The sequence below is a fragment of the Polypterus senegalus genome, chromosome 16, assembly GCF_016835505.1.
Source record: "Polypterus senegalus isolate Bchr_013 chromosome 16, ASM1683550v1, whole genome shotgun sequence".
Classification (NCBI taxonomy): domain Eukaryota; kingdom Metazoa; phylum Chordata; class Cladistia; order Polypteriformes; family Polypteridae; genus Polypterus; species Polypterus senegalus.
In genome coordinates this window covers 8,056,156-8,072,467 of record NC_053169.1, presented here as the reverse complement: position 1 = coordinate 8,072,467, position 16,312 = coordinate 8,056,156, and positions in this window count along the sequence as shown.

The window sequence follows — 16,312 nt, the reverse complement described above, 5'->3', positions numbered from 1 at the left end:
AATCCTTCTATCTTTACGTGTTTGCTTAAAATTTACATTACTATGCATTTTTATTTCTACACCATTGTTTGTTCTTCCATGTATAGATCTAAATCTGGCCTGTCCTAAACTCCCTGCCCCCATTCCCTAGTTTAAACAATCCTCGACTAGCCTACACATACGCCTCCCCAATACATTGGTGCCCCTCCGGTTCAGATGTAACCCGTCACGGCGAACAGGTCCCATCTGTTCCAAAAGGAGTCCCAATGCCCCATAAACCTATACCCTTCTACCCTGCACCAAGATTTGAGCCACGCGTTAAGCCTTCTAATCTCCTCAATCTTACCTGGACTGGTGTGGCACAGGCAGAACTTCGGAGAAGACTACCTTGTCAGTTCTGCTCCTCAGCTTGGTACCTAACTCTTTGAATTTGGATCGCAGAACTGACAGACTACCCTTATGTATGTCATTTGTTCCAACGTGGACAATGACAACTGGATCCACCCGCTCTGGCCAAGAGCCTATCCACCCTTCCAGGAGGTCTCCCACCTGTGCTCCCGGAAGGCAGCACACCGTGAGACTCTCTCTCTCTGGAGCACACCTGCGCTTCAATCCCCCTAATGATTGAGTCCCCAACTATCACTACCTCTCTCTTTTTGGGAACTGGTTTTGAGGTGGCCCGTTGGGGCTCCTCAACCCTGCCTACCACCTCAGAATTATCAGAGTCACCGTCCAGCTCCGCCAGGACATGATAACGTTAGACACTTCTAATTCTGGGGTTGATGCCCCCGGACAGTGTGCACCCTTTACCTTACGCCTTGCGACCGTGACCCACCTATTCCTACCTGTCTGGTCTGGAATCTCCTCCCGCCACCTTAGGGGTGCACACTATCTCTAAAGGACACCTGGGCCAAGTCCGCCAATTCTCTATTACAACGCAGGTCAGCCAACTCCTCCTCCAGTTCAGCGACCCTGAGCTCGAGGTGCTGGATCAGCTGGCATCTCTTGCAGATGTAGCCCTCATAGACAACTGGCTCTTCCAAACCATCATCTAAAAAGTCCAACATCCAACAGGACTTGCATTGCACTGGCCTCATTATTAAAATTTGATTTGGGATTACTAAGCTGCCTTAACTATATATTTTTTTTTTCTTTCTTAAAATTAAATTTCTTCTTAACTTAAATGGTAACACTAAGATCTGCTACAGATATTTTACACCTTTTCCCCTTAAGCTCCTGTACTGTTCTCCCTCTCAGCTGCCTGCTGTTTGCCTTTTTATGAGGTTAACTTTACTTTTCTCTGTCTCTTCTAGCTTTGCGCTCTTCTTACTTATAAGCTCTTCACTCGCACTGTTTGTATTCCCCCGTATTAATTCCCAGAGTGGTCCCTAAGCCATCCAAGGACATTCCCAGAGTGGTCCTTAAGCCACCCAAAGACATTCCCAGAGTGGTCCCTAAGCCATCCAAGGACATTCCCAGAGTGGTCCCTAAGCCACCCAAGTACTTTCCCAGATTGGTCCCTAAGCCATCCAAAGACATTCCTAGAGTGGTCCCTAAGCCACCAAAGGACATTCCCAGAGTGGTTCTCTCTCTCTCTCCCCCCCTTTACTCCATTCTACTATCCCTCAATCCTGTTTAGTCTCACGGTTCCTGCTGCTGAAAGAGACCCCCCACAATTGCTGGGGTTGGCTCCAGCTGCACTGCAACCCTGCCCTGGATAATCGGGTTAAGAGGGTTGGATGCTTAGACTAATTCAGACTAATCAGAGTCATGTCAAGCTGAAGTTCACTCTGGCTATAAGCGTCAGCAGGGTCTGACGCCAGGTGGGACCCCCGTTCATATATTCATATGGGGACAATATAGGTTAGGTCAAGTCAGGTTGGGGAGCCTGCACTGGTACGGTGCGTCAACATGCCCACCACATGACAAAACAGCTTGGGATCCTGGTTGGCAACCCCCCCAGGCAGACAAACGGTGGTCCAGTTCCACCCTCCATAAATGACCCTCTATCTGGCACAGCCAGGTGTTATGTGGGCATCCCCTTGGCAATCTAGAGACTCTAGTTAGCCATCAGTTAAGCAGATCAGCATATGTCTAACAAACCTATCAAATCCTTCTCAAATCTGCTAAATAAAAGCAAATGCCTAGCAGCCATCTTAAGTGAGTAGAAGGACCTGATCTCGAAACGCCCGTCCTTCTTACCTTGGTTGGATCAAAAACTTCTTTAGGCAGTTCCACTTAATGAATGAATGGCCCAATAATTGCTGGGATGGGCCCCAGGTGTCCTGTGACCCTGCCCTGGAAAATGCTGGTTAAGAAAATGGAAAGATGGATGCTTAGTCTAATTGAGAGTCAAACGGAGCTCAGCTAGAAGCATCGAGTGGGAGCTGACCCCAGGTGGGACACCAGTTCACCTATTCATACAGGGTCAATTTAGAGACTGTAATTAGTCACCAATTAGCTATGACAAAACCTTCTCCAACCTACTTAAATAAAGGTGTAGAGCCTACTCTGCCAACATCTGGCACAAGGTAGGGTGGAAGTGCCAATTGTCACACAAATGCGCGCTTGGGATGCAGTCTAAGAGCTTAACCTGGCATAAGATGCAGAATCAGGGGTTAACCCCTTCAGCCCTGACATCCTATTACAAGTACATAAATATGCAGCCATTTTTGTAAAGCACAGGTACGTTTGCAGCCATTGGATGCGGGCGCGCTACCATTAGCGCAAACTGGAGAGACTGGCATACAGTCAGTGAGACACGGAAGTGAAAATGGACGCTCCCGGACTGTGTGCACCACTTTCAATTTTATCTCTTCAAAAAGATTCAAGTATTTGGCAGCTATTGGATAATAATAGTGATCCTTTTTTTTGTTTTGTTTCTCATTTCTGGGCTTGCTAGACGCCCCAAAGTCTCTCAAAATAATTTTTCCCATAAAAACAGAAACTCCAGGGCCGAAATGGTTAATGAACTGTACTAATGTTGTATCTGCCTCCTCCTTAAGACCAGCTAGAGCTCCTCCCACTTCCAATGTCAGACCACCCCCCCCGACAGACCTCACTTCCGCCTGAGAACCCGCCCTTTCCTGCAGAGGCCAATCCCTCCACCCTTCACTCACTCCACATTGACTGCTGTCTTCTTTGCCAACAATATACGGGGCGGATCCTCCAAACCTTTCTGCTTTGTTTGTTCTCTTTCACACAATGCACTGCAGGGCCCACTTAGCCACACATCCCCTAATGAACCAAAGTCACCCTCTAAGAGCGCCTCACACAGAGAGACAAAGGCTAAGAAAACTGCCAGTTGAGCCCAGATCCCCGAACCTGTGAGATGTGACCAGTGTGGTGCCCCCGCCAGGATAATCAACAGTCGGTGAACTTGCAGGCCATCTGTTAGAAGAACACGGGTGAACCATAGTTGGCCAGAGTTAGCCATTCTCCTCCCATAATTAGAAATACGTGAACGTGCAAAGCACATGGAGACTTTGAAATAACATTGTTTTTTTTTTTTTGTCGTTTATGCTAATTTGCCTCGTTAGCCGCTTTGAATAATTAGACACGCCCACTTGTTCCGCTAAGGATCTGGCTACTCAATAATCGCTCCTTTGACATTTTCATCATTGTGAAAGCTTTTCAAGTTCCTATCCAGCCAGTGTTAAATCTCCTCCGCGTCAGTGTGTCTCACACACACACACACCATGTTTGACTTTTCAACCAGATTTGACCCCCGGTGTCTAAGCCTCATCTGTTTTTATTTTCAAACTGCCTCCTGATTGCCGCATTCTGTGTTCCCCACACCTTCAGGATTCCAGCGTCAGCATGGGGGCATTGTGTAGGAAAAGAAAACGCTTCCCGTCATCCTCTTCCCACGTTGATTTTTTTTTTGCCCTGTGGGCCTCCTGCATTCTTGCCATGGTTCACAGGATGCCCCTGCTTTGGCTTTTGCATGTGGGCAGTACTGGGGGCAAGTTATAGCATTCCCATGGAGGAGTTTGGGGCTCGTCTCTGGCCGATGTGATGTGACATCACTCGGGGTGGAAGAGATTTATAGATGAACATTCTGAAGAAATCGGAACCCTCACGATGGACTGGCATGTCCTGCGGAGTTGGATCCTGATTTGCACCTACTGCTGTTATTTTAGCCCCCACCATGTCTCTGTAATGGAAAATTCAGGCATAATACAGGGGTGTGAAAATGTGAGAACACCCCATGGAAATGGCTGACTTTTTCAACATATCTGAACCGGCAAGCAGTCGACCTTCAAGCAGACCGGGCCTACTGATAAAGGAGATAGACTTGAATTATAATATACAGTCATATGAAAAAGTTTGGGAACCCCTCTCAGCCTGCATAATCACTGACTCTCCTTTCAACAATAAAGATGTCAGTGGCATGTCTTTCATTTCCTAGGATCATCTGAGCACTGCGGTGTTTTCTGAACAAAGATTTTTAGTGACGCAGTATTTAGTTGTATGAAATGAAATCAAATGTGAAAAACTGGCTGTGCACAAATGAGGGTCCCCTTGTCATTGTGCTGATTTGAATGCCTGTCAATGCTGATCACTTGGTATGATGAGCTCGTCAAGCCTTGAACTTCATAGACAGGAGTGTCCAATCATGAGTGGTCAAAGGTATTTAAGGTGGTCGATTACAAGTTGTGCTTCCTTCCCTTTGACTCTCCTCTGAAGAGTGACAGACAGCATGGGATCCTCAAAGCAACTCTCCAAAGATCGGAAAACAAAGATTGTTGAGTCTCCTGGTTTAAGGGAAGGCTACAAAAAGCCATCTGAGAGGTTTAAACTGTCAGTTTCAACTGTAAGGAATGGAATCAGGAAATGGAAGGCCACAGGCACAGTTGCTGTTAAACCAACACAGCAGGTCTGGCAGGCCAAGAAAAATACAGAAGTGGCATATGAGCAGGATTGTGAGAATGGTGACAGACAACCCACAGATCACCTCCAAAGACCTGCAAGAACATCTCGCTGCAGATGGTGTATCTGGACATTATTCTACAATTCAGCGAAATTTGCACAAAGAACATCAGTATGGCAGGGTGATGAGAAAGAAGCCCTTTCTGCACTCACGTCACAAACAGAGTCGCTTGTTGTATCAAATGCTCATTTAGACAAGTCAGATTCATTTGGGAACAAAGTGCTTTGGACTGATGAGACACAAATGGAGTTATTTGGTCCAAACAAAAAGCGATTTGCATGGCAGAAGAAGAACACCGCATTCCAAGAAAAACACCTGCTACCTCCTGTCAAATGTGGTGGAGGTCCCATCATGCTGTGGGGCCGTGTGGCCAATTTAGGGACTGGGGCCCTTGTTAAAGTAGAGGGTCGGATGAATTCAACCCAATATCAGCAAATTCTTCAGGATAATGTTCAAGCATCAGTCACAAAGTTGAAGTCACGCAGGGGTTGGATATTCCAACAAGACGATGACCCAAAACACAGTTTGAAATCTACAAAGGCATTCATGCAGAGGGAGAAGTACAATGTTCAGGAATGGCCGTCACAGTCCCCTGACTTGAATATCATCGATAATCTATGGGATGATTTGAAGCAGGCTGTCCATCAAATTGAACTGAACTGGAGAGATTTTGTATAAAGAAAGGTCAGAAATACCTCCATCCAGAATCCAGACACTCATCACTGGCTATAGAAGGACAGCGTCTGGAGTCTCAAAGGAGCAAAAGGAGGCTCAGCTAAGTATTGATGTCATATCTCTGTTAGGGTGCCCACATTTATACACCTCTCTAATTTTGTTATATTGCATATTGCATATTTTCTGTTAATCCAATAAACTTCATGTCACTGTTGAAATCCTACTGTGTCCATAAGGCATGTCGGATATTAAAAGGAAGTTGATACTTTGAAAGCTCAGCCAATGAGAAACAAAAATCCAAAGAATTAAAAAACTTTTTCTTATGACTGAAAGCACAATTTGCCTTTTCAATCATTTATTCAAGTAGAATATCAATAGACGTAAAAAGTAAGCCCACCTTCGGCCTCAGAAGCCGGAGTTGCCTCCTTTAATGGAAATGACTTCTCTTAGACGCTTTGCCTAACTGCCCACCAGTCTATGACATCGGCTTAGTGAAAGTCCTGCATGCAGCGTTCCTTCAGTTGCAAGATGTTTAAGGGTCTCCTTGCATGTCCCACCCTTTTTAACATCTCGATGGGATTCAAATGAGGGCCTTGACTGGGCCAGTCCATAACCCTTAGTTTCTTCTTTTTTGAATCATTCCCTTTCAACTACTTCACAGATTTAGATTTGTTTTTTTTTACTGTAATTTGCTTGAACATTTGAGTTGATTTTGCAACTTCTCTCATCTCGCTAAGAATCAAAGTTCGCTTGCGGCAGCGATTCATTCACACGAATCTGCGAGAGAAGCGGCAGGCCGAAGGGAGAGGGTGGCGAAACCTCAGGAGTAGGGAGCCGGGCAGGACCCTCCTCTCTCCATTCGAGTCAATCTACCTCACGCCGCATGTTGGAGCGCACCTTGCCACCGCTTAGCTAGCGATACCTGTTTGTTCAGCAGACATTATAATGTGTATATCTACAGATTGTTAAGGAGTAACGTTTGATGTTGGCTTTTTGAGAGAGAGAGAGATCAGAGCTACGTCTGTTTTGGAGGGTAGCTGCTCATTGGCAGAGATATACAATACAATACAATTTATTTTTGTTTAGCCCAAAATCACAAAAGTGCCGCAATGGGCTTTAACAGGCCAGGCCTCCCTCTTGACAGCCCCCCAGCCTTGACTCTGTGAGAAGACAAGGTACAACTCCCAAAAAAACCCTTGTAGGGAAAAAATGGAAGAAACCTCGGGAAAGGCAGATCAAAGAGAGACCCCTTTTCAGGTAGGTTGGGCGTCAAAAAGAAAATGGGGGTCAATACAATACAATACACAGAACAGAACAAATCCTCAATACAGTATAAAATTAAAAATGTTAGAAATACGGAGTAGAAATTAACAGTAGATGATATCACAGAATATGATTTGGATTTGTTTAGAGTCCTGGAGACCTCGGCCATCAAGCTGCCTCCCCGTATTGGCCATTCCACAGCTGAAATAGCGCTAATCCGATGAAAGGACCCCTCTTTCCCATGATTCCTGCGATCCTCCATCAGGGATGACTTTACCTTAGGCAGGCAAAACAACTTGGCAGGTGGGCCGTGGGCACCAAGTGCCACATTTGAGTACTGAGAAGAAAAACAGAATAGGTGAGAGTTAGTAACAAATTCTAACGATCATATTACTTATGTTTCAGTGTTAATGACTAACGACAGAGATGCAGTCTGTAAAGTTAATCAGCAGCTCTAGTCAGGGTGTGCTAAACTGAATTAAAAGGTGAGACCGAAGAGGCATCTCTTATAGTAGCAGGCAGACCACTCCACAGTTTAGGGGGGTCCTGTAACTAAAAGCTTGACCTCTCACTGTTATTTTATTAATCTTGAGTAACATAAACAGACCGGCATCTTGAGATCTTAATGTGCGCTCAGGTTTGTAAGTCATGATAAGTTCAGACAAGTAAGCCGGACCTCGACCATTTAATGCTTTATATGTTAAAAGGAGGATTTTGAAATCTGCCCTAAACTTAACCGGGCGCCAGTGTAAGGATTTGAAAACTGGAGTGATGTGTTCGTATTTTCTTGTTCTAGTAGTAATTCTTGCAGCCGCATTTTGGATTAACTGGAGGCTGTATAAAGAACAGTTTGAACAGCCAGTGAACACCGCATTGCAGTAGTCAATCCTACTAGAAATAAATGCATGATTTAATTTCTCAGAATCCTGTTTATTTAGAAAGCACCTTAATTTCCCAACATTTTAAAGATGGAGGAAACCTGATTTGGACAACTTTGTAATGGTCCCTAAGCCATCCAAAGACATTCCCAGAGTGGTTCTCTCTCTCTCTCCCCCCCTTTACTCCATTCTACTATCCCTCAATCCTGTTTAGTCTCACGGTTCCTGCTGCTGAAAGAGACCCCCCACAATTGCTGGGGTTGGCTCCAGCTGCACTGCAACCCTGCCCTGGATAATCAGGTTAAGAGGGTTGGATGCTTATCATCAGCATATGTCTAACAAACCTATCAAATCCTTCTCAAATCTGCTAAATAAAAGCAAATGCCTAGCAGCCATCTTAAGTGTGTAGAAGGACCTCAGAATCCTGTTTATTTAGAAAGCACCTTAATTTCCCAACATTTTAAAGATGGAGGAAACCTGATTTGGACAACTTTGTAATACGCGCTTTAAATGACCTGCTGGAGTCAAAGAGAACTCCGAGATGATTCAGTAAAATGAATGGAGACTCCAACTGAGTTAAACGATGACAGAATATTGTTGTGATCAGCGTCATTCCCTCCAACAATTAACATCTCTGTTTTATTGGTGTTAAAAGACAAGTCGTTCTCATCCATCCACTCCTAACACAACTAATTAAAGACCACATCGCCTCCATTTGATCTAAATGAAAGGTATAACTGGGTGTCATCTGCATACGAGTGAAAATGAACATTAGGTTTCCTAATTAGAGATCCCAGTGGAAGCATGTAAAGTGAAAACAGTGAAGGTCCCAGTACTGAGCCCTGCGGGACACCATATTGAACTTCTGTGTATAATGATGGAGTCCTGTCAGCACATTTCTGTACGTATTGGAATCGATTTGATAAATAAGAACTAAAACAAGCGAGCACGGGGCCTGTAAGCCCAACATCGTTTTCTAGCCTGTGCAGTAAAATCGAATGGTCAATGGTGTCAAACGCTGCACTTAAGTCTAACAACATAATTACAGTGGAGTTTCCTTCATCAGAGGATATCAGAATGTCGTTTACAGCCCGCATTAGTGCCGTTTCTGTACTATGACCAGTGCGGAAACCAGACTGGAATTTCTCAAATAAATTGTAATGCGTAAGGTGTGACTGAAGCTGACTGGCGACTACTTTTTCTACTATTTTAGAGAGAAAGGGTCAATTTAAAATAGGCCTATAATTATTTAGTTTGTGTGGGCCTAGGTCTCACTTTTTAAGCCACGTGCTCTTCTCCCCTCGCGGGGGACGCTCTCCCGTCAGAGCTGAACACGATCAGATAGAGTGCCAACGTTTGACTTTGTAGAGTACCTACCTTCCACTTGGCCGCATACCTTGCCAACTTTTTCCATTTCTGGCAAAGAGATCACGGCTCCATTCTCGCCCCTGATAGCAAAACCAAAAATATTGTATATCAAGAGGATACAGAAGCTATCAATATAAATTCTTCTCAATACAAATTATTACATTTTTTAAATTATTGCTTTTTAACGTTTGTCCTGTTTCAGTACTAAGTGGGCAGAGCCGCGGCGGGACAGCTAGTTATTAATTTGTAGTTACCATCGAGAATAACAGCTAAGCTCCTAACCTAGGAAGAAGAAGAGATTAGAGAGTTGTCAATAGTCAATGAAATTTGATCACACTTACCCAAAACGGAATGAGTTCCTGCCAGGAGAACCTCTGTTTTATCACTAACTAGCAGGAGTACCCGGCGTTGCCCGGGAATCTATAACTGGTGAATTTCCCAAATGAAAGAAACAGAACATAGAAATAGCACAAACAGTTTTCCGATTAACATTTTATTGTAAGTTCCTTCACTCTGGATTCTATCTGCTGTGGCGTTTTCAGACGCCCTTGAAATAGACTGGCATCTGAAGTGGACCTTCCAATTCTACGTCTTTTTTTCGGTGGCATGGGTATATTAGGTTAAAGTAGAATAATTATAATATGTTACATGCTTTTACGTACGGAATAAGCACCACAGTGAGATGAATTTACTTTATTTACAATATGTCGGAAAGTGTCTGTGTTGAACCGTGCTGCCATCTAATGGACGTTGGCGATGGCACATACAGAGAGAAGTGACATAAAACCAGTGCTGCATCTGGGGAAAATGGTGGGGGAAGGATGCTGTCTTTTTAAGGCGAGTCTCCGTTCAGAGGTGCTTGTATATAATGGACGTTGGCGAATGAAATACAGCACGGTTAGTGCGTCTGGGAGAGTGACGTGCGGAAACGCGGGTGTGACAGCCGGTCACGTGCACTGGGTCGTTTACGTTTTACATGCGTATGGCAGTTCCCCTTCACCCGATCAAAGCAGTCGGCCTTCTCATACTTGGACACTTCCGCCATCTCTTGGCAATTTAAAGAGCGACGCACGGAGACCAAAGCTGCCGCTAGATGGCGCCATGGTGAACGTCTGTTGCAATCTTGTCGATGATAAGTACAGGAACATGTGCCGAATGTTGTGTTGGTGAAAAGGTGCCCAGCGCTTCACCACAAACATTTTTCCCAACCAAACATACCCCATGACCTTCTCCTGGCCACAAAGGAACCACATCCCCAGTTTGGTGCCGATCGGACGCCCAGTGCAGATTTGTATGGCGGACAAACAAACATACATACACACATACACACATGCATACATCGACTCTGCTTTATATATTAGATTAATTTAAGAAAATTCGCAGATTTAACTTCCTGTAGAAAGACGGAGAGGGAAGAAGGTGGAAGAGTGGAATCGGGCTTAGTAGACAGACAGAGCTGTGTTGTCAGCATAACAGTGAAAATGAATATCAAATTTTCTAAAGATATGACCAACGGGCAAGGAGGGGTCCCAAGACAGAGCCCAGGGGGACTACCGCTAACAACTGGACAAACTTGTGATCTAAAATTTTTTAAACTGTATGATATCCAAGAGATAAGATTTAAACTAGGTATGTGGAGTGCCAGTAATACCCGATTTAAACTAGGGATGTGGAGTGCCAGTAATACCCGTTGATTTTAATCTCTCAAGGAGAATATCATGAGAGACTGGCATTGAAGGCAGAGCTCAGATCAAGGATCACAAGTGTGGCCAAATGCCCTTCTTAGGTCCTCAAGGGAGCACCGGCATCCAGAAGGGGATCGGCTCTTTGGTACTCGGTGCCCGCCGCGTTCCCTTTGTTCACAGCCCCACTGTTCTGACTCCATGAATTTCTTTCTTTCCCAGGATCTTTGCTTTATTAATAAAGAATGTAATCTTAGATGGTTTCACAAAACAGCCAAGCCCATATCTGCATAGCGGCCACATCCTGTACACATGTCAGGTTATTAGTGACAGGAAAAGCCCGCGGGGGCTACGGGTCGCTTTTCATCGCAAGAACCTGAACGTCACTTTTTTGACAGGTTAGCAAAAGAGACTCGTTTTTGTTTGTGGAAATGAATGCAATCTTCCGAGCTGAGAACAAATTTAACAAAAGCAAAGTGAGTGCCAGGCATTGCCAGCTTTATGCCAGCTTGTATCCTTGTTGAATTTGCTGTCCAAAATTCTCTTATTCTGTACATGTAGCTGAAGGATAGAAATATTGAACAGCTAAGGTGTTGGGCACCATGATGTGAAACTAAGTGGCTCAAAATAAACATGCATGGTACATCTGGGGCACCTGACAGCATAATGTGAAGATGGTTGGGTCCAAAGTACAATAACATGAATCAACTGGACACCAGGCATAACAAAATGAAACAAACAGGCCCACAGAATATCGCATGAAGCAGTCTGGAATTCGGCATGGTGACACAAACAAAGTGGGGTACCAGCTACAAGGACATTGACAAAAATGGGAACTGAGCAGCAAGACGAGGAGATAATTAGGACCAAAAGGCAATAATATTGAACAACAAAGGTCCCTGGTATCATGATGGTGGAGCAAACAGGCTCAAAGTAAACATACATGGTGTATCTGGGGTCCTGGACACCACGATGTGAAGATGGTTGGTTCCAGGTGCAATGACATGGAGCAGCTGGGCACCGGGCACAACAAAGTGAAACAAATAGGCCCATGGAATGTTAAATTTCGTTATTTGGCATTGGGTATCGTGATACAAGCATAGTTTCATTCTAGCTGCAATGACATTGAGAAAATGGGAACTAGGTACCATGATGAGGAGCTAATTAGGCTTCAGGTGCAGTAGCATTGAGCAGCCAGGTGCCGCATAGCTGGGTGAAGGACATGAAGAACTGAAACAAACAGGCAGAGTCCGATGACACAAAGAGTTTTGGGTCCCAGCAACAATGAAACTGAGAATATGGGAACTGGTCACTATGATGAGGAGATAATTAGGAGAGAAGGACAGTTGTACTCAACAACTAAGGTGTTGGGCACCACATCTGGGGTCCTGGATACCACAATGTGTAGATGGTTGGGTCCAAAGTACCATAACATGGAGCAGCTGGGCACCGGGCACAAGAAAGTGAAACAAACAGGCCCATGGAATGTTAAATTTAGTAGGCTAGGACACTGGGCATGGTGATACCTGCATAGTTTTATCCCAGCTACGATGATAGTGAGAAAATGGGAACTAGGTACCATGATGAGGAGCTAATTAGAACCTAAGGACAAGAATCTATATATATATATAATTCACTAAGGGCACGCAAGACAGTGAGCGCAAGACAGAGAGCCATGCCCGCCAACTCACAGAGCCCCGCCCACCAACTCTAAGACCATGGGATATGCACGATAGAGCCCCGCCCGCCAACTCTAACTCTCCTGCTGTGTCATGGGATATGCACGATAGAGCCTCGCACGCCAACTCTAACTCTCCTGCCGTGTCCACCCTCACTCTCGAGGCATGCGTACTGCCTGCTCATGTGCCCGCACGGAGCACCTCACCAAACACAGCCTCAGTCGCTTTCGTCTCTGCTATAGTCCATATGAACCTGAGAGCCACGTTGACTTTTTACTGTTCTTTTCGATTCCGGCTGCTTTTCTATATATATAATCGACCAAGTCGCCCGACTATGGGGTAGGCACGACAGATCCCCGCCCGCCCACTCTAACCCTCCTCCCACATTATGGGGAACGCACGACAGAGCCCCGCCCACCATCTCTAATCCTCCTTCCACGCCCACTGTCGCTCTCGAGGCTGAAGGGAAGGCTAAATCAAACAGCAATAATTAGCAAACAAACAAAGATAACTGGCAGTAATAGTGCAAAATTCACAATTGGTATGCCACTTTGAAAAGATAAGTTTAAAGGGTAGATTTAAAATGTGTTATTGAATCGAGCTGATGGATATGAGAGAGAAGAGAATTCCCGAGTGGAGGAGCACCAGGAGAGACACTCGAGCTCACATAGCACTGCGTCTGACGTGTGGCACAGAAAGTGGAGCTGCAGATGAGGATCTGAGTGAGGAGAGGAGTGCCAGTCTGGAGGAGATCAGCGAGGTGTGGAGAGCTTGAAATGTTCAGAGCGGGATTGTGTGTTGTGTTCAGTAGTGAACAGGGAGCCAGTGACGTTGAGAGAGAATCAGTGTGACGTGTTCAGTGGATTTACAACAGCAGGTTATTATCCTGGCAGCAGAATTGTGAAGAAGTTGTAAGCGATGGATACGTTTTTGTGGGATGGCAGATAGAACAGCATTACAGTAATCTATACGGGAGGTGACTCGGGCATTAACCGATACTTCAGTACTGTGTTGGGTAACAACAGGACGAAGTCTAGAAATGTTTAGGAGATGGAAGAAGGCAGTCCGAGAAATGTTACTTATATGGGAGGAATTATTTAATAATAATAATAATTATTATTATTATTTAATAATTGCCATTATTAGTGTATAAATGGATATAAATAATTGCATGTAAACGATACTGTTTAAAACGTTATTGTTTTTTCATCAGAAAACCCGGTTTCCACGTCTGCCTGTATTAGTTTAAATGGCACTTTTACCACTCGCAATATGGCGGATGCGCTGACTTATCGTGTCGACTGGGCAACACGGTGAATGCGGCGTCCATCTATATATGTCTATGTTTTCCATAGCCTGCTACAGGAAGGTACTCTCTCGACCATTGGCATTGGTTTCGCTCCTTGCTATTTTCGTTATACCGCGACGGTGGTTTCCTAAGCCTTTGTTATACCGAATTCCTTTCTCACCGTTTTCCGTTCCTATTCTTAGGCTTCGGCTAGTATTCAATAATCAAGGTGCCTGGCACCATGAAGTGTAACAAACAGTCTCAAAGTAAACATACATGGTGAATGTGGGGTCCTGGGCACCACAATGTGAAGATGGTTGGGTTCCGGGTGCAATAATATGGAGCTGCTGGGCACCGGGAACAACAAAGTGAAACAAACAGGCCCAGGAAATGCCATGTGAAGTATTCTGGCACTGGGTATGATGACACAGATAATGGGGTCCCTGTTACAATGACATTAGGAAAATGGTGGCTGGCCGCCATGAGAAGGAGAACATTAGGACTCAAGGGCAATAACATTCAAAAGCCAAGGTGTTGGGAACCATAATATGGAACGAACAGGCTCAAAGTAAACTCGTACAGCACATTGAGGACCTGAGCACCATGATGTGCGGGTAGTTGGTTCCCAGGTGACCTAATATTACACAGACGAATCCTGGGTACTTTGATGGAGACCAAAATCTTATTAGATGGAACAACTGGACTCTGGGCTCCGTTAACTTCCCCCAATTCTGTCATGACCCTGCGTAATTGTTCATCTTGGGCTTCATTTGAAACAGCAGCAGCAGCAGGTAGAGACGTCGGGGTCCGGAGCTAGCGCCGCCATCGAGAACCTGCTTTACGGGGTCATTGCAGCCCACCACTGCAGGTGCATTTTTCCATTTTTTAAAAGGCTGAAATTATGAAGCCAGCAGGAAGCAAGCAAAGTGAAAGCAAGAGAAAGGATCTGCCGAGATCGGAGCCGCACGCAGGCCAAGGTTTCCTTTTCATTTTCTGACTCCGTTTGGAATGCCGAGGCTCCCACGGATTCAAATTGCTACTAAAAATGCTTTCTGACTCGAGGCTGTTAGTTTAGGAGCCGACTGCTGGCCACCTCTGCGCTGGGACCACTTTTGGACAGGAACACTTGAATGTCTTTTTCCATTTCCTCAGTACCTCTTTGGCAGCCCCCTGCTTATTACTCTAACAGTTTCCTCCTGCTTTGCCATTCTTAACTGCAAGCGCAGCCATTCCTGCACCGCCATCAAAGCCGACGTGAATTCAGCCCACCTAACTCTGTGACCTGCCGTGGCTGCCTTTCAAAAAGAGCCGGGGCCTTCCACTGGTAAGGCACACCGAGGGCTCCAGGGGGCACCGGACATGAGAAAAAAAAGGAAATCTTATGTTGTAGTTAATTTTGGGAGGAAAATGCGTGGTTTTTGTTCTCACTGGACTCCCACATCCCTAAGACATTGGAAGCATTTCTCACCGTTCTGTGCAGCACCTCCCAAAATACAATGGCAGGAGAAAAGGAGGTGGCATGTCGTGTGAAAATACACCTGGCTGGCCTACTAACTCACACGAGTTCTCCGTCCAGACGACTGTCCTTATGGGCGAATTTAACACGTCCGCTAACAGCCCACCATGTAGGCTCCCACTGGCTGGGCTGTTAGGACGAGTTTTCGTCTGTGATTTGTAGAATCTCCTGTTTGCTGTTTCGACTGTAATACAGAACTTAGTCTAACGTGTGTTAGGAATGTCTTAGGTAGCATTTAATGTCTGACATTTCTATTTAATTCAGTGCAATTTATGGGATCTTCTTCTGTGCTCTTATTCCTATTGTATCCTCTTAAATATTTGAGAAGGACACTCTATATGATGATTGTCCAGATTATTGTCGTGTCCATAAAAGAATGAAATTCTTATTTCTACGTCTCTTCAGAATAGTTGACAGAGATATAAATAAATAAACAAGCAAATAAATAAAAAGTCTGCATAACATGCAACAGTATACATGTGTACCATATACAATTGTATGTGCTAGATAGATAGACAGATAGATATGAAAGGCACTATATAATAGATAGATAGATAGATAGATAGATAGATAGATAGATAGATAGATAGATAGATAGATAGATAGATAGAATGATATGAAAGGCACTATATGATAGATAGATAGATAGATAGATAGATAGATAGATAGATAGATAGATATGAAAGGCACTATATGATAGATAGATAGATAGATAGATAGATAGATAGATAGATATGAAAGGCACTATATGATAGATAGATAGATAGATAGATAGATAGATAGATAGATAGATAGATAGATATGATATGATAGATAGATAGATAGATAGATAGATAGATAGATAGATAGATAGATAGATAGATAGATAGATATGAAAGGCACTATATGATAGATAGATAGATAGATAGATAGATAGATAGAAAATCTTTATTTTATAATAATTGGCAGGATAGATAGATGCACTATATAATAGATAGATAGATAGATAGATAGATAGATAGATAGATATGAAAGGCACTATATAATAGATAGATAGATAGATTGATAGATA